Source organism: Canis aureus, chromosome 2 (assembly GCF_053574225.1).
Source record: "Canis aureus isolate CA01 chromosome 2, VMU_Caureus_v.1.0, whole genome shotgun sequence".
NCBI classification, from domain to species: domain Eukaryota; kingdom Metazoa; phylum Chordata; class Mammalia; order Carnivora; family Canidae; genus Canis; species Canis aureus.
This window is the reverse complement of record NC_135612.1, coordinates 19,216,436-19,238,006: the sequence shown is the minus strand read 5'-3', so window position 1 is coordinate 19,238,006 and position 21,571 is coordinate 19,216,436. Positions and strand designations below refer to the sequence as shown.

Below are 21,571 nucleotides of genomic sequence, written 5' to 3'. Positions count from 1 at the left end.
AGAGATGCAGCATGAGGAAAACCATGTCATCAACAGGTTTCCCTGCTTCTACTATTTTTCTATTTCCACATAACCCACAGGGTTTTATGAGATGTTGCATCACAACTCGGTCCAGATCTTATGTATTCAGTGGCTTCCATTCATACTTGGAGAAAAATCCAAACTTACTACCCTCACCTTCCAGATGTCATCTGACTACCTAGCCCCCCTCACCTCTCTGAGCTCAGCTGACATCACTCTTTACCTCATCCCCAATCTCCTCCACGTCTGAGTACTACTTTACTCTTTCTTCAGCCTGAAGTGCTCTGCTCCAGATCTTTGTATAACCTTAACACAGTTCTGCTCTCTGTAAAGTATCATTTATTATGTGACCACTATTTTTAAAACTGCCCCTGATCTTTCTAGTTTCTATCATTCTGTGCTGCTTTACTTTTTTGAGATAATTTATACCTATCTGAAATCATATAACTTATCTTACTTGTTTCTATTTGTTGTCTTTTTCCTCCCCACTAGATTATAAACTTCATGAGGACAGGGACTACTTATGTCATAGCTAACATTGTTTCCCTACCACCTAGCCTAGCACATAGTAAACAATAAATATGTATTAAATGAATGAACAGCTACTTATGTTAAAAAGACATCCTTGAATTTATGTTGATGTCTGTAATCATTACATTATTGTTAAATGTTATTATAATTAAATCATATTGTGACCTAGCAAAGGAAAATCACACCCTTTTTGACTGAAATGCCAAGTTCAAGAGGTGAGAGTTCAAGACACAAAGTCTGAAAACACTTTAAGCTGATTCTTTCACAAATGAACTGAAAGGAAAGGTTAAAGGGATCGAGTTTTTAGTCTACCAAATAGAAACTCTAAAAGATTAGTTAATTATTGTCTTCACATATATGGAGACATTTTTATCATGAAAATGTCAAGCTTTTTCCATCTATGAAGGGGAAAGAAAAGGAAACAGATTTAAATTAAAGCTAAAGGCAATCAGGGTGAACATAAGACTCACTAGGCCACAACAGAATGGGTTACTAGTAGTGGTTGGGGAATATAGGGGCCAAAATTCTGACAAGACAGAGTTGAAAACATCCTTTCTGAACACATGGACAATAATTTGAGTGAGACGTGGGCACAGTTGAAATTCCCAGATGGCCTCATTTTGGTAAGGAATGTGTTGAGCAATATAAGGTTACACAAACTGATACATGTTTACATAAAATAGTTCAAATTCATACAAACTCTATAAACACATTTCACTCTTTTAATAGTCCTCTGCATCCATCTAATATTCTCTACCTGTCTGTCCAAACACACAGCTTATCTTCCAAATAGGAACTGAGTGCATCATAATTCTGTCATGGCTGATTTCTCCTTCTCCCTCCTCTCCTCTTACTTAGTTTATACAGTAGATCCCATAGGAAAACCAAAGATAAATGTCCAAACAGAAAACCACCTGTTGTATAAGAGGCATTGCTCCTATCTATTCTGTGATATCAGAAAAACAGTTTTTCTACTCCAAAGTTAGCTAAAAATAATATTGACAGTTACTGAATATGTATTATTTGTGAGGTGTTTTTCAAAGGGTTTACATGAATTACCTCACTCAAAACTTACAACTATTTAGGAAACAGACTCAGAAAGGTAAAATTCATTTGTTCAAGTTGACTCAGACAGTAAAGGACAGAGCCAATCTTAGAACCTGCCCTGTTTGCACTGGCTATGTTCTGAACTCCTCTGCTAGATTAAAGTGAAATAGAGTAGGTACAGACAATAATTCACTACAGAGGTGGCATTTTCATTTATCAGAGAACATTAGCATCTTCCTGAGTCCCATGAGAAAGTGATTATTCCTTTTTTCCTCCCATAATCTCTCCTTTGAGAATTCCTTCCCATCTAACATTATCCAAAATTGGCGACCAGCCAGTAAGTATTTTTAAGTCAATCCGTTTAAATATTGGACAGACAACCATGCTGAGACACAGAACAGTTCCAAGAGTGTGAACTGGAGAAATGCCTACAGTCTCCAGCTCTGTTTTCAGCATCCCCTCATTGTGCTCTCTCTGAGATGCCCAATTGGGATTATAGTCATATGAACTCTATCCAGATGCATACTCTAAAAAGCATTGTTATTCTGTGTAGAGACATAAATGCCATGTTAGTTGGGGCTTCTTGAGGGCAATAGGGCACGATATAAATATTTTTCAAGTGTGCATAATGTTTTCCCTAACAATTCTGCAAATTCACAAAGAAGATAATCACAATGCACACAAAGTTTAGTTAAAATTAAGGGTGTTCATTGCAGTGCTTTTTATAGTATTAAAAATAAATGAAAACAAACTGAGAATCCCCACATAGTGGATTGGTTAAATCAGTAATGGTACATCCATACAAGGGTATTAATATGATGTCTAAAAAGAAAAATTAGTTTCATTTAAAAAAAAGTTCATAATATATTAAATGAGAAAGCAATAAATAAACAATATGCACATTATAGGCTCACTTTTGCAAAAATGTTAAGATGTGTATAAACATGCTTAAAAAAGGAAAAGTTAAACATTAAAAAGTTAATAGCTATCATTACATGATGAGATTGTATATTAATTTTATTTTTTATTTTTTGCACATATGCTTTCTAAAGCTTTTTTTTTTTTAAGATTTTATTTATTTACTAGAGAGAGAGAGTATGAGAGAGCACAAGTACAGGGAGAGGCAGAGGCAGAAGCAGGGTTCCCGCTGAGCAGGGAACCTAGATGCGGGGGTGGATCCCAGGATTCTGGGACCATGACCTAAGCCGATTTGGGCAGATGTTCAACCAACTGAGCCACCCAGGAACCCCGAAACCTTTTTTTTTTTTTTTTTTTTTTTTGAGAGAGAGAGTGCGTGCACATATACATGGGGAGAAGAGTAGAGGGAGAAGGACAGAGAATCACAAGCAGGCTCCAAATCCAGCATGGAACCCGAGGCAGGCTTAATCCTACAACCCTGAGATCATGACCTTGAACTGAAATCAAGAATTGGACACTTAACCAACTAAACCACCCAGGCGCCCCACATATATATACTTTCTAAAAATCACATGTATTACTTTATGAGAAAATCAAAAGAAAGAAAAAAAATGCAGTCTACTATATTGTCCTTGCATAAAGAGCATAAACTTCTGTTTTTTTAACAAGATTACTATTTGTATCAAATGATTTTAATAAAACTGTATGCCTAGGGATTTGGCATTTAGTCAGAAGTAGAAAGAAAGATTTATCATAGGTTTAAGATAATGGAAATTTCTTATTTTCATCTCTTCATGGAATTGTGAAAGAAAATGTGACATTTGATATTTATAGACATAGCTAGCACCTGAGCAACCCCTATGTGGCAGAATGGATGGAGGAAGCCAGCCAAGGTGCCCAGAAAGAAATCACTGAATACATGTTAGTGAGTTGAAAAACAGCCAGAAATTAATTGAAAGTGAAATATAATGAAAGACACCATTATGAAGAGTATTAAAATATTTTTAAAGCAACAGAATACAAAAACTAATCCTTGTATATAGATTTCCATATATTCAGTATATGGGAAAGGTGGCATTTCTTTTTTTTTTTTTTTTTTTTTTTTTTTAATTTATGATAGTCACTCAGAGAGAGAGAGAGAGAGAGGCAGAGGGAGAAGTAGGCTCCATGCACCGGGAGTCCGACGTGGGATTTGATCCAGGGTCTCCAGGATTGTGCCCTGGGCCAAAGGCAGGCGCTAAACCGCTGCGCCACCCAGGGATCCCAAAGGTGGCATTTCAAATCAGCTTTAAATGTTGAACTCTTTAATAAACAATGTTCAGATAATTGGGGAAAGAAAAAGAAGAAATTAGATTCCTACCTCACACCATTCAATGAAGTAAATTTGATAAAGATCCACATGTATACAGCCAATTATGTAAGAAATGAGAATAAAATAGTGCAATGTGGAAGTGGCTTTTGATGTCATATGTCAAAACTGCCAAGAAAATTAGTGACAGATAAAAAATAAAATATAATCTAAAATTCCTGGGATGCAAAATATACATTAAACAATATAAAAGATAAGTGGCACTTTGGGACAAATTGTAATGTTTAATGCATAAAAATCAGCAGACATTCTTAGCACAAAGGTAAGCTCTCACAAAACGATAAGAAAAATAGAAAGGGTGTATAGGAAAATAAGCATAGGATAAGAACAGGCAGTTCAAGAAATAATCCAAAGCTAATCCATGAATATAAAAAAAAAAAAAAGAAAGATTCAACATCACGAGTAATTGAGTGAGCACAAAATAAATAATGAGACACCATTTTGATCCCTGGAAGATTAACAAAAAAATGTTTTAATTAGGAAAAATATTAGGGTTGGCAATGCTGCAGTGAAATGGAGATGTTCATACACTGGATTAATGGATTATACTTTGAAACACCTGTTTTGAGGGTCAGAATAATATTACCTATCGAAAATTTAATTGTACTTCTAGGCATCTACTCCGTAAGAAAACCTCATAGTTAATAAAGACATGCATCCAGCACTGTTGTTAGTTGGTAAAACTATATACTAATCAACATGGGAATGGCTAAAGAAAATACACTACCATATACACACAAAAAGCAAAACTTGTATGTACTGTATATATTTTACAAATAAATATATGCACATTAACAAATGCAAAGATAAACCCTAAAGCAAGCATAAGTCTAGAGAAGTATAATCTCTTCACTATGTGAGGGAAAAAACGGATGAAACCTAGGTTATTAAGTAGAAGTCTGAACCGCAAAGTACATTATCTTTTTATATGTGAAGAAAAACTCACTTCTTGGTTTCAGAGAAGGACCTGGAGAAACAAAAATTTTCTATACAATAAAATCAGATGATATTTTTTTTCCTTTTGAGAGTAAAATTCTTGCTCTTGGGAGAGAAAAAAAAAAGAGGGGGCAGAAAAACATGGTGGAAGGGACAAAGGAATTCTAGGAACTACAATGAATAATTTCATCCTAAATTGTTTGTGCTGCTGTGTCATCAAATACACTGTCTTCCCAAGCTTGCAAAATCATCTGCTCTACACAAAAACTTGGTGTCTATGTAGAGGGCATGTGGTATAGGTACATGTGTGTGCAAAGTAAGGAAAAGGTCTGAGGTTCCACGCGTTGGTTGGAGCCAGGGCAGAAATAAAGAAACAGCTAGAAGAAAGGGAGAAATGAGTAAAGTAAAAAGAAGCAAGGAAGTCAGAGCCATGAAAATGTAAGTCTACCAGTATTACTCAAAAATCTTGGCGGTGACATGTTCTTACTATAGGTCAAGTAACAGGGGTTCAAGAATATCTTGCCTAAATCATAAAAAGCAGAGATATCTTAGCTAGTACACAGGTCACAAATGTTTGTAAACATAATGGTATAATGTTTACAACATTCAAAAACTATAAAAGGAATATTATACTGGTATAAAAAATATCATAGATTAAAAGGAGAAAGCCTCTTCAGGGGCCTGGGTGGCTGAGTCAGTCAAGCGTCCAACTCTCAATCTTGGTTCAGGTCTTGATCCACACTGGGTGTGGAGCCTACGTAAGAGAAAAAGAGAGAAACCCTCTTCTCACTAGCTTCTCTGTCATTCCCACTCACTCATACAGTGCAGCGTTCTAGGCATTCACGTATTCATTGATATATAGAGAGGCTGAGTTGAACTGTTACTATTATTAATGTTGATGCTTCCTGACTTTCCATGAACTGCTCCACCCTGACAGCCTAGCTAGGATATACTAACAAGTGATACACCAGCTATCTCTATTTAGATAGGTAAAGGAGTATAATTGTGCACATTAATTGACCAAGTAGAGAACTGGAGAGTCCTAAAATGTAGTCAGGCTTACATGTCCAAGTGAACCAGAGAATGAAGAGAACTGCATCTACGCAGAAAATGAGATCAATGAATAAAATATTGTTTTGTAGAAATTGAGAAAAAAATTGTCAAGCTGATCAGATGTATTGATTATTAAATTCAGAAAGTCAAAAATCTATTTCTTAGTAAAACTTAAGGAAAGCTCAAGTATGACCAGAGATAGTGTCTAATAAAAAACAGAAAGACTAGAGACATCATGCATGATGAAAAGGCATTGACAAAGATATCTCTAAATATCTGACAAAACCAGGGATAGACTAAGAGTTAGTTTGCTGCTGGTACCTATTACCTCAACATATCAGACATTACTAATTGATCCCACCCTGTTTTCCATTTATGATAAATTCATAGTCCTTGTTTTTTTAATTTGTTATTTAAATTCAATTTAGTTAACATATAGTATATTATTAGTTTCAGGGGTATAATTTATGATTTATCAGTTGTATATAATATCCAATGCTCATTACATCACGTGCCCTTCTTAATGCTCATCATCCAGTTGCCCCCACCCCCTACCCACTGCCCCTTCAGCAATCCTCGGTTTGTTTCCTATAATTAAGAGTCTCTTTTGGTTTGTCTCTCTCTCTCTGATTTCATCTTATTTTATTTTTCCTTCCATTCCCTTATGTTCATCTTTTTTGTTTCTTAAATTCTACATATGAGTGAAATCATATATTTGTCTTTCTCTGACTGACTTCTTTTGCTTAGCGTGAACCCTCTTTTTCTATCCATGTCATTGCAAATGACAAGATTTCACTCTTTTCGATGGCTAATATTCCATTGTGTCTGTGTGTGTATACACACATCTTCAACCATTTGTCTGTCAATGGACATCTGGGCTCTTTCCATATTTTGACTATTGTGGACACTGCTGCTATAAATATTGGGGTGCACGTGGCTCTTCAAATCACTATTTGTGTATCCTTTGGATAAATACTTAGTAGTGCAATTGCTGGGTCATAGGGTAGCTCTGTTTTTAACTTTTTGAGGAACCTCTATACAGTTTTCCAGAATGGCTACACCAAACTGCATTCCTACCAACAGTGTAAGAGGGTTCCCCTTTCTTCACATCCCCACCAACATCTGTTTCCTGAGTAATTCAGTCCTTATTAAAAAACAGCCCAGGCAGCAATTACCAATGGATCATAATTAATACAAGAGATAAAATCTTTTCACCACTTAAATGACTGCACAGAAATGTGCAGAAATAAAAATATCTCTAAGATATCTCCTTACCAAAGAAGAATGCAACATATATGGAATATATATATTCCAGGAATATATAATGCATCATTATATGTGTATAGCTTTTACTCCAAAGATAAAATAAATTCCTGTCAATCACTGTGTCATCAAGTATTACAGGACAGAGATGCCCTCAAAGCTATAATCAGGAAAAAAACCCATGTCAGTCTCTAAATTTTAACAATAACAACAAATAGCCTAGTCATGGTATAGAAATATAAAATGCCGGAAGGAATACAGAAGATCTCGTTCCAACTTTCAACTTCCTCTCTCCTGCCTCACCACAAAAAAAAAAAAAAAAAAAAAAAAAAAACTCGAAGCAGGAATTACCAGCTCCCCTGACAAACCCATCAGCCTACTCCACTCCTAATCATGCAGAGAACAAAAATCTCCTGCTACACAATATTCTGTGCCTGGGGGAGGGGGGGCAGGATTTCTGCTCAAGATCAGAAGAGCAGAGAATTGCATTTGTCCTAGAGAAGGCTCTTGCAAAGTTTCTGCTGAATTGAGCTTTACATGCGGGTGGAAAACCTAGTGTAAGGCATGTGGTTGCATTAATTATAAGATTTCAATTTGACAGTTTAATTAGGAAAAGGAGAGTTAGTGTAGGGCTTGCAGAATTCATGATGAATCACATACTCCAACAGACTTCATTTTCATATTTCAATTACACACATTTCTAACTGATGAACAGCAACATAGCATTTTCTGTTTAATAAATGTGATATCTGTTGGAATTGATAACATTAGTTCAGTAATTACTGAGCCATTATTGTCAGGCTTTTAAAAAACATGGAAAGAAGCCTTAGTTATTAAAGTTTAGCATCAGCACAAAACTACATTTTCAAATGTTCCTACTAAAGAGCTTTTTAACAGTGCATTAGCTATCCCTTACATGGAGAAAGGTAAAACTCAATAGCAGATATTTGCACAGGATTGATTTTGATCTAATCACACCTATTTGATTCCCTGACATACTACTGTAGTTATTATGTTCCTTCTAAATCTTTACTCAGAATTTCAGACCAAAAAAACAAAAAACAAAAAAAACAGGGGAGCGGAACTTAGATTTGAGTGACATAATTTAATGCAAATCATGCAAAGATTCTCATATTTACTTAAAATAATAACAAAATATAACAAAAAATGTATTTTCATCAATCTAAAGATAAATGTAGATTCAAAGGGGAGCTAACTTTAAGTGACTCCGTCTGTCAAAACATGTGGAAACTTATGAGTCCGTTCTCAGAGTGCCTGCTTTGAGTACTGGGAACGAAAGTTGAAAAGCTGGGTACGTTCATAGATGCACTAGGGTCTTTTCTTTTGCATGGGGTTATGAACAAACAGAAGTTCATTAAATCAAATACAGATGTCAATTTCCTCAGGGACCAAGAAAAAGATCATATCCTATAATAAACACAACTGCATATACTAGATGAAGCACACTTCTGTTTTTAAAATTACTTCCAAATTTGTTCATAATGAACTTAACTTCTGTCTACCTGAAATACCTGCTTACTACAGTTTGTCTTCCAAAAATCTTGATATTTTGCTTAATAAAGTACATTTATGTGTTTGCGTAACATATATATGTAACAAATATTTGATACAAATATATATATTTATATCAAAAGTGTTTCTAAACATTCAAATCACAAAACATAGGTAAGAAAAACAGTCTTGTAATATACTACCTATTGCTTGTTAGAATTATGGATGTAAAGAGTTTGTGTTTTGTAGTTTCAAAAAGTCCTATTTCTTCACATGATTGGTAATTCACTTCTATTAGTTTAGGGAGAAACTAATAGAGTGGAATTGAGTATTTTGTTGATTGCTTCAGAATGTTAAATACGGTAATGACTTTAAAGTAGCCAGCATACTGCCTAACACATTGCTCAATAAACGGTAAACTCTGATTATTGTTAGCAGGCTTGATTTTCTTGTACAAAACTTAAAATAATACAAAAATATAAAAGTATAAAAATTATAATCACACAAAAGTAAAAAAGTCTGAAAATTATTTCACATTTAAAAAGAAAAATCAGAAAGAGGGCATTCCTATCCACAAACGGCACTTAGAGAATATTTAAAATTAACATTCTTACTTCCTTCTCTGACATGAACTGCAGCTTGACTAATGGTCAAAGGGCTATTTTCAGGACTTAGAATTGCTCTGCCCTGCCAAGTGGTGGCAATCTAGAAGATGCAAACAAAAGAAAATCAGAAAAGCATATAGTATTTAAGGGCTAGAGATTTTCACTTTTCCTCCTGTTGTAAAGTAACTGAGGCCTAGAAAAGCAAACTTCTTTTTTCAAAATAACAACAGCTAATACATGTCAGACTAGATTGTTCTGTCTATCTTAGTAAGAGTTGCCAAAATATGGCCCACAGAGCTCAGGAGGCCCCTAATTCCCTTTCAGAGACCAGAAACTCAAAATTAGTTTCCTAAAAATCCTAAGATATTATTTTTTTATTAACTATTGACATTTACACTAATGGTGCAAAAGAAATAGCAGATAAAACTGCTGGCACCTTTGAATGAAAGCAGTGGCACCAAACTCTATTAGTAGTGTTTGCATTCATTGCTGCCATGCTCACTATAAATAAAAATAAAAAACCAGCTTCATTAAACTTCAAGTTTTAAGTACACATCTGTGTATTTAAGGTTAATGGTAGTCTTTGGGGGAAAGCACTATGTGATTGTTCGAGTTTCCACTAAGCTAGACATTTTTCTCAATGGGACAATTTTTTTTACTTGAAAGAATGAAATCTGGTTATTCATATTTGCTTATTTAGAAGACATTACCTTGGAATTGACAAAAAGGACTCTGTCACTTCAGAGAAAATTATCTGGACAATATTTTTGCCAAAGGTAAAATTCAAGCTTTCAAGCATAAGTTACAATTTTGGAAAATTTGCACCTGTCATCATGACATCATCCCAATATTTAAAGACGTTTTTGATTAGTTGCTGATGACATTAATGAATGTACTTTATTGATATTTTAAAACAAAACGTGTGAGCCACTGGTAAATACATAACTTAGTAGACCATTATTTTCCAAATCATCAATAATGATGTTATAAAATCATGTATGGGTTAAAGATAAATTTAAAGTAAAAATTGTCCAGTAGGGGATCCCTGGGTGGCGCAGCGGTTTGGCGCCTGCCTTTGGCCCAGGGCGCGATCCTGGAGACCCGGGATCGAATCCCACATCGGGCTCCCAGTGCATGGAGCCTGCTTCTCCCTCTGCCTGTGTCTCTGCCTCTCTCTCTCTCTCTCTCTGTGACTATCATAAATAAATAAAAAAAAAATTTTTTTTTAAAATTTAAAAAAAAAAAAAATTGTCCAGTAGAATTTAATGTAATGAGTACAGAAAGTTCTTGGCATGCTTTCAGATTCAACAATGCAAATTACCTTTAAGATTATTAGCACTTGTTGAGTTCTGGTGTAGTATCAAAGAAGAATATTCATAATTGTCTGAAAATGCTACTTAAATATTCCCTTCTAACTATGTATGTGTATAATACTAGATTTTCTTTATATTACTTGACCAAAACAACACATAACAACAGACTGAAGAAGCAAATATATTTTCTATTAAACGAGACATTAAAGATATTTATAAATATGAAAAAGAATGCCATCTTTCTCATTAAATGTGTATTGAAAAATATAGGCATTTTCTCATAAGTATGTATGCTACGTGGAACTTACAACAATGGCTTTAAAATTATCTTTAAATCAATACAATTCTTCAGTATTCTTAGCTTTAATTTCTAATATGGTATATATTGATAGTTCTCACAAAAACAAAAGGTCTTTTTGATCTTCAACAATTTTTAAGTATATAAAAAGCTCTTAAGTCCAAAAAGTTTGATAACCACTATACTGTGTTGTCCAACAGAGATGACAAACGGGTTTCAAATAGCATACAAACTTGGTAATGGCTGTATGGAATGGACAGAGAGGGAACTAAAACCTATGTTTTGAGCTATGAAGATAGAAAATTAGAAAATGTGGTGTTCAACATTCCAGATCTTTCAGAACATTCCAGATAGTCCAATATCCTACTCAACTTTCTCTTCCTCACAGCGTTAATTAAGCACAATACCTAGACAGAGTAGATGAATAATGTTTAAAAATTTAACTAAGTCTAATAAAAATCATGTCAATAATTCTTTCTCACAAATTCTGGTACAAGATAGAGGGCCAATGGTTATGGTTCTAGGAAACAAATGCTAAAAAGGAAGTTTCAAGGTGAGGAGAAAATAGAGTGGACAACTACAAAGGTTGCACGATATCAAGGGAACAGAATAAACTTCTACCCTTAAGGAAATTTTTCTTAAACCTCTTAATTAGTGCCGAAATTCATTTTTATAATTGAAGAGATGGCCTTTTATTCTACAATGAAATCCCAAAATACAAATATTCTAAAGAGAGGTAGCATAAAATTTGAACTCACAATAAATTAAAAATGATTAATATTATCCAGGTTTCAAAGTGACATGATCAAAAGGAAATGACAGGGTAGTAGATCCCAAATGAAAGACACTAAGAGAAGATAAAAGAAACAACACTAAGTGGAAAAATCAAAGATTCAAAAAGAAATGTTATTTCATAATTTGATATAAGGCCAGTCATATTTTCAGATTCCCTAGAACAATAACAAAATTCTAGTCATGTATTTTCCAGCCCATAGAATGTACAGTAACCTACATAGAATAAAAATCTACTAAATAATATCCCAAATCTAAATCTAGCCTACTGGACTCCTACATGGCAGCTAACATTCTATCAAGTTACTGCACTGCATGTCTAGTATGAAGACTTCAACAAGACTTCCCTCCTGCAATGAAAGGAAAGAAGGGAGACTTTCAAATACACAGTGATGGCTCAGCATAATGGAAATAGAACTAGAGTTGAGATAAGTTAACTTGGGTTCCACCCAACCCTGACTATCGATCATTAGCCCTATGACTTTGGGTTAAGTTTTTTATGCTCTCTTGGTCTCAGTTTTCCCTTAAGGGAAAGGTTCTAATGATCTTTTTTTGAAATATAAAATGCAATAGTTATAAATTTAATTATTTAGATAGGAAATTAACATTTCTGTCACAGACATTATTTTTAGCATGTCTCATTGGAATTTTGTAGAACAATATTTCCTTCAAGGAAAATCAGAATACAGAATATTAAAAGCATTTTAATGAGACAAATTATGTGAGGAGAAAAATCTATATTTAAGCAACACTTTTGTTTATCTCAATTTTTCATTAACCAATTAAGTACATATACTTTCTTACCCTGCTTTCCTGAGCAATGCCCAAAGGGCTACTACCTGAATAATAAGAAAAATGCTTATAAAGAGTTTAAAATGGGAATTTGTTTCTATCAAAATCCATCTCTGGCTATTTCCTAGGGGAATTTTAAGAGTTCAAGATGTCAGAATCATGCAATTTCCAGCCCTTATAAAAATGTTACACCATATAGAATAAAAATCTACTCTTCTTCTTTCTGTTACCTCAAGAAATACCAAAAATAATTTTGTGTGGTACAGTGTTTGTCATTTTAAGTCTGCTGACAACTATGTTTAGTCAAGGTTCCCCCATTGTTGTTAAATATGACTTCAATCCTAGAGTCACTTTAGAATAGAAAGAGTAGTCTTTTCTAATATAATGGCTAGTGTCACATTACGAACTCTCAATCACTTTAAAAATCTCCCTGCCATTTTTAAAATGTGCTGTACCATGATGTAAAGAGCGCTGGATTTTATAGAAGACTGATGAATCACTGAACTCTACCTCTAAAACAAATAATACATTATGCATTAATTAGATGAATTTAAATAAATAAAATAAAATATGGTGTATCAATTTTTTTTTAAAAATACACTTTTTACCAATAACAGCTACACACTAGATTTCATAAGACCACCAAAACGACCCATCATCCAAATTCTCTGCCTGGGCTAAGTTATCAGTTACTACCTCTAATCCTTCCTTTTACTTTTAGCTTCTCTTTTTTATGTGGAACTCTCTGACATCTGTTGATATTTGTATGAATTTCCCCTAAGCTCCTAAAAAAGAAAAGAAAAAGAAAACCTAACAAACACAATGTAATTAAACACCAGAAAACAGAATGGCTGTCAAATTATCCCATGATTACAATAGATTTATTGGGAGAAATTTTCCCTCTTACTTGCCAAAGGCTGCATAACTGACAGAATTATTGACTTGGAGCATGAAATGAAGAACACTTGTCAATATGGAGCATTTTTTTTTTAAAGCCAGTTAATCAACAAAGATTCCTATTTGGTCTTCAGACAGAGTAGTGCACAGTAATAATACTTTAGGTTATAAAATTTGCTCTGTGTGCTGTACTGCATATGGGCCATCGCCTTTGTGCCAAAGATCTCATCACTCACTTTGGGTTGGGGGGAGGGAGATGACTTTAAGAAGATAAAGTCTGGGCTGGTCACCATGGTAATTCACATCCAGAATAATTGAAATAATGGTCTCCAGACTTCATTTGTTTCTTATGTTCTTTTTTTTACTGGAGTTTCTAAATTATTTTTAAAATTCCAGGAAAAGCATTTGTAACAAATATAGAAGACCTCTAAAATTTTGCTGTCCTTTAAAATATGAGTCAAGGATCAATTATCAAAACAAACTCATCCCGTTAATCAGTTTACAAAGGTGCAAATTATTTGTTCAGAATACAATGCCAGAGAGGCTGCTTTGTTTAATGACAACCCTAACAGCAAGAATCCCTGGGGCAGGAAGCAAGTAATCAAGAATCCATCTCTGAAACTTTGAGAATGCTGGCAACAGTCTATTATAATGCATAGTTACAGGGAGACCTTGTACAGAAAACAATACACTGAAATAGACCAGACTTGTTATGAAACAATAAACTTAAATATAGCTCTGGACCTGACTGGCTAAGTGATTTTCGCCTTCTAGGATCGAATTTAACACTCTAGGCTAAATATTTCACACAGATTTTTTACTGTCCACTTCATATGCCTAAACGCATATACCTTAATCACATCTGGTATGCAATTTTAACAACGTGTGTGTCCACAAAGGGTCATGACATCATTAAAACCCAACTTAAATGGCTAAAGGAGCTGATGTAAAGATTGTTTGGTCATGAAACAGATTATTTGAGTGCTTCTAGTGCTCACTCTATATTAGAAGAGATAAAGGATACCAAAAAAAATTGTTTTAATACATTCCACAAACCCAGGAGCAAGAAATATGTAAGCAAGTGAAATATCAAGCGAAGAGAGGCCTAGGATTTGAGAGAAAGGAAAAGAGGGAGGCTGAACTGAAAGAGCTGGGTTTGGATTGAGCTTAAACATTAAAGAGGCAGAGAAGCAGCTACAGCAGACACTGAGGAAAGGTGTAGAACTATACATTACGTAGAATAGACAGTGAGTCAGCCACCTGGGCTAAAAGCAAGGGTCCCTGAGAAAGAACAGCTAGAGGGGGTCAAATCCAGCAAGGCAGGTTGAGACCCCACTGTGCAGAATATAGGGCTGGCCTTCTAAACACAATTCCCTCCCCCCCTCCCCCTTTTTTTTCAGCACAGTATCTCATGGCTTTGGGAGAATGCTGTGAGGGTTTCATGACAAGTATTATTTTCCCCAACTCAGAGGTGGGGTCAGGAATGCTGGGAAGAGGTCAGGGTCACACAGAGAGTGACACAGGGAATGACAGAGAGTCCTGTTTCCCAGTCCAGCCATCTCTCAGCCAAGATACACTACAATCTCCCTGCCTCTTTCCCAGGTTCCAAAATACTGAAATGGAATGACCGTGCTGGAATGAGCTAAAATACTGGAACCGCCCCTTATTTTTTCCTTTCTCTGTGACGAGAAAGAAAAGAGAGGAGGACTATTGAACTTTAAACTTCCTGATAAACTCTAATGTGGGAAAGTGCCATTTTTAGGTTTACATGAAGGAGTTACCTCTGAGAATGGCCTCTTGGCCTGTGAAAAACTAGAAACATCCCAGGAAGTCACTGAAATGTTGTAGCACTGTGAGAATTTGTATAAAAATAAACACTGGATTATTTCAGGCCTACTCCCTTGAGAAAATGAACCAGAATTACTCAGAACTACTAGCCTAATCTTGACAGAACAGAGGAAATTAACAACTGAAGCCAGATTTTTTTCCCTTCAAAAAAACCTATTTGTGATCTTTGGAAAATGAAAAAAAGAACCAGGTTAACATGTGATTCAAATGACCCTGAAACCAAGATGGCTGAGTTTCCTGATGAGAAAATGCAGCGCAGACCAGCACTTCTTAGAAGGTGTCTGCTGGAAGCCACAGAAGCACAAGAGCTGGAATTCATGGATTCAAAGAGGCACATAATTCAGCTCTCTGTAAACTCTACTCTCTAGTGCCTGGGAGATTCTTTAAAGCTTTGCTCAATTTCTTTTTTTCCTCAGGAGAAATAAAGATTTAAAAGCCAAAGAAGCACACACTATATCACTGTGGAAGCTGCCCCCAAGTTTGACTAAAGTACTTCCTTTCCACTGAAAAATAATTTCCCACTGAATCTCTGGTTTGAAAGAAATCTCTTTTAGGTTGCCAAGTCAGTCCACAATGCACTTCATATTTGTAACAAGAATGACTAAAAGGCAGCTCAGAGTCATTTATTGAGATGTTAAAGACAATCACTTCTTGGCAACAGCACATTATATAGTTTATTTAGTTCAATCAGTACAGCAGGTATATTGTTCAGTACCTTCTAGGGCCCAGCGCTACTCCTTCAGCTGTAAAAAAGGAAGGCCCAAGCCTTCTGTTCAAGAAATCAAGCCACTTGTACTCACAAGCAGAGAACTGTTAGTGTCATAGCTTCCTGACTTGTACCTTTCTGGGGCCACAGAGACAATCTGGGGACATAACAAAAAGCAGAGAAGGAAAATGAAGTCAATATCACGCCCCCTTATCCCTTACACCTAACTAGGAGCACTTTATTCCTGATGTAGAAAATTAACTCATGAAAGAGAAAGAGATCACAGGAAAGGCCACAAGAGAAGACAGAGCTTCTGCTAAAACTAAATGATTGGCTGGGCAGTTTGAGGTTATTATGCTTAATCACACAGAAAAATGAAAATTTAAGTGGCTTTTTTTCTTTCCAGGACTGAGTGTGTTCCTGAGAAGAGCCTGTTCCATTTAGGAGACAGGATCTCTATCATAGAGAGCTCAGTTGTAAGGACTCCTCTAGGGGATCCATGAGTGGCTCAGCGGTTTAGCGCCTGCCTTTGGCCCAGGGCGCAGTCCTGGAGTCCCGGGATCGAGTCCCGGGATCGAGTCGAGTCCTGGCATCGAGTCCCGAGTTGGGCTCCCAGCATGGAGCCTGCTTCTCCCTCCTCCTGTGTCTCTGCCTCTCTCTCTCTCTCTCTCTATGTATATCATAAATAAATTAATTAATTAAAAAAAAAAGGACTCCTCTATCCACTTCTTCCACACAGAATAGGTGATCAGGTCTACCACTAGAAACTCTGACAATGGAAAAGTCTTTTACTTTTGTAAAGCAACCACATCCATTTTCAGTGTGATCCACATAATGAATCAATGTATATGATTATTTAGTGAGGACTCCATTGATTATTTGGGCTTTTTTTCTCTTTCTTCAGCAGCATAAAAGACCTCCCCAGATGACCCAAAATATGAGCTAAGGAAGGGTTCTGGTGCAGACAAAGGGGGAGAGATCTCAGCTACCTGCCCATGCAGTTTTCTTGTGCTTTCTGGTCTGCTCAGGCCCAACACAAATTTATCCTTTATTCTTACAGTTCCACCCAACTTAAAGCCTTCAGGCATCCAAAAGAATCTCTACTAGGATCCAGTAACATCTCAGGAGCTATTTCCCCACTGCAGATGGCAGGGCCTTGCTCTAGAATTGTAGGACCATCAATATGATTCTCGCAGTGGGCTTGCCATAAGCTGTGGACTGCATCTTTTCCCACTACTGACATCTCCAGCATCCTAGACTCTGCTAGAAAGTATAGAGGATGTTTGCTCACCTTATAACCTTAATCTGCTGCAAAGTCCTTTCCCATTCTAGGCCCCACTCAAAGCTAAGCCTTTTGTATCCATTCACATATCAGCTAGATCATTATTTCAAATATGGAACGTATTGCCTCCAGAACACAAAGAGGTTTACCAAATGTTATGTCTTCTTTGTGGTAGGAGATAAAAGAAGCTATTTGTCTTTAATTTTAGATGAAATATCCCAGCATGCCCTTGACTACCATATCTCTAAAAACTACAGACATATCAGATCTCTGAATCTTCAGTGGGTTTGTTTCCCACCCTCTGAGGCACATGTGCCTTACTGAGACCTCACAGCATACTAATCACATGTCTCTCATTCTTATCAGCTTTATTAATGCAAGATAAACCAATGTGATGCTCTGTGGAATGTCTGATCGTTCCAGGTATCTTCTATGTCAATGACAGACAGTGGGAGAGTTAATATATACCTGGAACAAAACTTTAAAAGTATATTATTGCCCTTTCCACATTAGTTCAAACTTTTTCAAATCTTCTTTTTGACTATGATAGAAAAGAATCAATTAGCTACATCAAGCCTCATGCCATATACCTGAGAATGTATTCTTTTACTCAAGCAAAGATAGCACATCCAGCACAGTGGCTTCACTCAAGTCTATACTTGGTTGAGCTTGTGGCAGTCCACTTCTCAACAGTCTATTCAGTTTCTACAGAGACCAGACTTGTGAATTAAATAGAAATATGATACAGACCACCATTCCTGCATTCTTAAGATCCTCTAATCTCTGCAACCCTTCCCAGAAGTCAATACTGGTTTAGATTCACTATCTTGGTGGCAGGAGGAGGCAATTCCAAAAGCTTCTACTTGATATCCTCTACTGTAATAGTTCTTACTCCATAGTCTAGGGATTCAGTTGGTGTTATTACAACAGCTGATTATCAGTGTCAATTCAGACTCTGTGTCAAATAGTCCTGGAAATATCTGGCATTTCCTTTCCCAACAGCATCGGTACTCAAGAAAATATCCATAGATGCTCTTGGGAAAAAATTAGGGGAATCATTACAGTATATACTTGACGCTGTGTTGCCAAGGGTTCTCTGGGGAATTTAGTCTCCTCAAAAATCATTGGACTCTGTGTCTGAAAACTAATTCAGGAACCAAAATTGGGTAGGAGAATACAGCTTCTGATTAGAGCAACCACCATCAGACACCTTATCAACATTCTTGTCTTTTTTTACATAGCACATATTAAGTAGCTCTCATAATAGTTGTCTATTTTTGACCTAGGAAAGCCATAATCTATTAACCACAACCTTTCCTATGGACAGCATCCTTAGCCCCTTACCTTGCCTTACCCCTCTTACCTTGCCAATTCTTTTTTTTTAAGATTTTATTAATTTATTAATGGGGGGGGGCGCCAAAACATAGGCAGAGGGAGAAGCAGGCTCCACGCAGGGAGCCCGATGTGGAACTTGATCCCTGGACCCCAGAGTCAGGACCTAAGCCAAAGATGCTCAACCACTGAGCGACCCAGGTGCCCCTTTCCTTGCCAATTCTTAAATAATTGTGACACCTTTGGCTTTTAGGGATTAAACACAGCTTATTGTTTCAGAGACCCATTATTCTCATGAGGTCATGAAGATTCCCAGTTCACTGACTCCTGCCATCAGCCCCAGCCTACAGAGAAAAGCTACCACTACACCTCTCAGGGTTGCTGACAGTCCCCTTACCAATGAGTTTCTGATGGTCTTAGTGAATGGGGTGTCCCCTGGGACCTCCCTGCAACATAACTCTCTGGTGGGTCTTTTGACCTCACATAATATCTGCATTCCAGCATGCCCACTTCCCTGAGCCTTGCAATACCTTCCTCCACCATCTGCCCCAGCAATTCAGGCATTTTATTGTACAAGTATGGGCCATCACTGTCTTCAGACTTGACCAAACACCCTCAAAATCCAATCCTGTGGCCCCTACCAGTACACACTAGCTCATCCTTGCAATTCCCTCAATATGACTGTTATAAATATGCCCTTTCCTCTAATCCTCAAATCCCCAAAACATCTCTGATTTGTCCTCAATAACATTAAGATCAAGCCATCAATTACACAGTCATAATAAAGAACACAGCGATTCATTTTTGCCACAGAAGTATGTAATTTTGGGATCCCTGGGTGGCTCAGCGGTTTAGCGCCTGCCTTTGAACCAGGGTGCCATCTTGGAATCCCGGGATCGAGTCCCATGTCGGGCTCCCGGCATGGGGTGGAGCCTGCTTCTCCCTCTGCCTGTGTCTCTGCCTCTCTCTCTCTCTCCCTAGGTCTATCATAAATAAATTAAAAAAAATCTTTAAAAATTTTTAAAAAAGAAGTATGTTAATTCAAACAACTGTATGTATTCAGATACTTTTAGAGCAGACAGTGGTTGTTATATGTTCTGATTCATCCTAAACCTGGTCCCCTCACAGCCCCAAAATGGCTGCCAGTGGCAACTAGGCCGGACCACTGTTTTGTTTATGTCTAGAGGGAAAGAAAAAGAAAAAAAATATTTTTCTTTTCTGCAAGCAGAGATAAAAACCTGTTCTTCAGTCTGAGGAAGGCCATTTGGCCAGCATACCCATCACTAGCACTGGACCATGAGAATAATTGGGAGCTGCTGTGGCCTGAGTGGCTTTACTTTAATTCATTAACTCCAATCATAGTACGTAGGTAATTTTGTCTTTTTATATTGCTTTGGTTTATTTGTGATATTTGGCTTTGTTGTTTTGTTTTATTCTATTTTCACAGCTATATTCCCAGTGCATCAAGCAGTGCCTGGCCATAACTGGCATTCACTACATATTTGTTCAATGAATGAATGAACTGATTAATTAAAATGCCCTTCTGAAGCTGAGGATAGGTGAAATCCTGAACAGACTTGAGGAAGTCGTTAGCAAAGGGAAATTGACATACAGTGGCCAACAAATATAATCTGCCTTTCTATTTTGAAGCCGACTTTAATTTTTCCTTGAGCTGTGGGCTGCTCGTACCTATCTCAATAAGAGAAAAACACCATTTCAACTGATGAGAGAACTAATCAAACAAATGTTCTTTGTCCCTAAGAGCTAGTTCTGCCTCCATTTGGAAATATTTAGTTTTCTTGGTATTAATCAAAGTTAAGGTACTTTTTTTTCTATTTAAAATAACTAGTACTTACAATGCTCTTAAGGAGGTGTTGTAATTTTAAGACCATCATATACTCATATGTCTGATATTCAAAATAATCACTCTGAAGCAATATAATATCTAATGTGAGAATTCAATATCTTCTGCCATTAACAACATCATTAATAACAAATGTCTGTTTAATTACTCTTGCTAAGATTAAAAAGGCCATTATTCTTGTAACTTGAGAAATTCATTAGCTGGAAAAGGCTGTTTAATGCCAAATGCACTCCTTAAAGATGCAGTCTTCGATATTTGAAGGTATTTCTGACATTCATGCATTTGCATTACTTTAAAAAAGCACTACCCAACTGTGCTGAAGATCATGCTGTGACAATAAGCAAGCACTGTAACATTTCAAAATCAGAAATGAAGCTACAAGACATTTTACAATACCATACAGAGTCTGTTCTTTCGAATATTTAAATTCCACACACTGAGCCCATTATTCATCATTCACCTCTCACTAATTCTGTGCTCAAATGAGTCTTGTACCAACACAGTGCATCCTAAGGTACAGTTAATATTCATAAGCACCTCCTCCAAAGGGATTCAGAGCCATAACTTAAGATCTCTGCAAGTCAATTTTAAAGTCTGAGACTTCAAGGAATTTAGACCCATTAAATGAAAATTACAAGATGGGATTTAGATCAACATCTTTCTTAATCCACTGTTTCAGCTCAATATATTTTTAGCACAAAAACCTGCTTAACATTTAGTAAAAATTAGATCAGTGACAGTATACTCACAGAAAGCAATTCAGATTGCTTCAGTAGTAATGGTTATATACAATATGCTGTATGACTCTCTCACTTTTTTGCCATGGTGAACAATAAATCAAGAGTCATAAAATGAACTACAGTGAAGCATCTCTTCTTCTAGGATCTATCTTCTTACTGAATTTGATTTACATTTCATACTCATGTTTTGGGCTCTGAGAGACAAGATTTCAACAACAGAGGGGCAGGAAGAATTGCAGAGTCCAAGGCAACTAAGGTGAATTATTATCTGGAAGGAAGTTGCTGTTCAGGAGGACAAAGAAGTATAAGTGTCTTGCAAAAGGGAATGCTTCTTCTTCTTACCTTTCTTCGTAATCTTAAGTAAGTATAAATTGAGTACCTCTTCAGTGTCAGGAATTAGCCTACCATCTATTCAGAGTTGAATAAGCCATGGTGCCTGCCATCATGGAGCT

The 21,571-nt window shown here is 36.3% G+C and overlaps 1 protein-coding gene across 22 annotated transcripts in view; it reads right to left on the bottom strand.

Annotated features, from left to right (window-relative positions):
* LOC144293967 (uncharacterized) overlaps positions 1-21,571 on the bottom strand; it is a 1,010,193-nt gene that overhangs the window by 699,385 nt on the left and 289,237 nt on the right. Inside the window, exon 14 of one of the 22 annotated variants that reach the window (XR_013361426.1) lies at positions 15,879-16,058. The exons of the other annotated variants lie outside the window; for them this stretch is intronic. The gene's annotated coding sequence lies outside the window, so the exon portion shown is untranslated. Of the gene's footprint in view, positions 1-15,878; positions 16,059-21,571 lie in introns of those variants that run through there. 22 annotated transcript variants of the gene reach the window in all.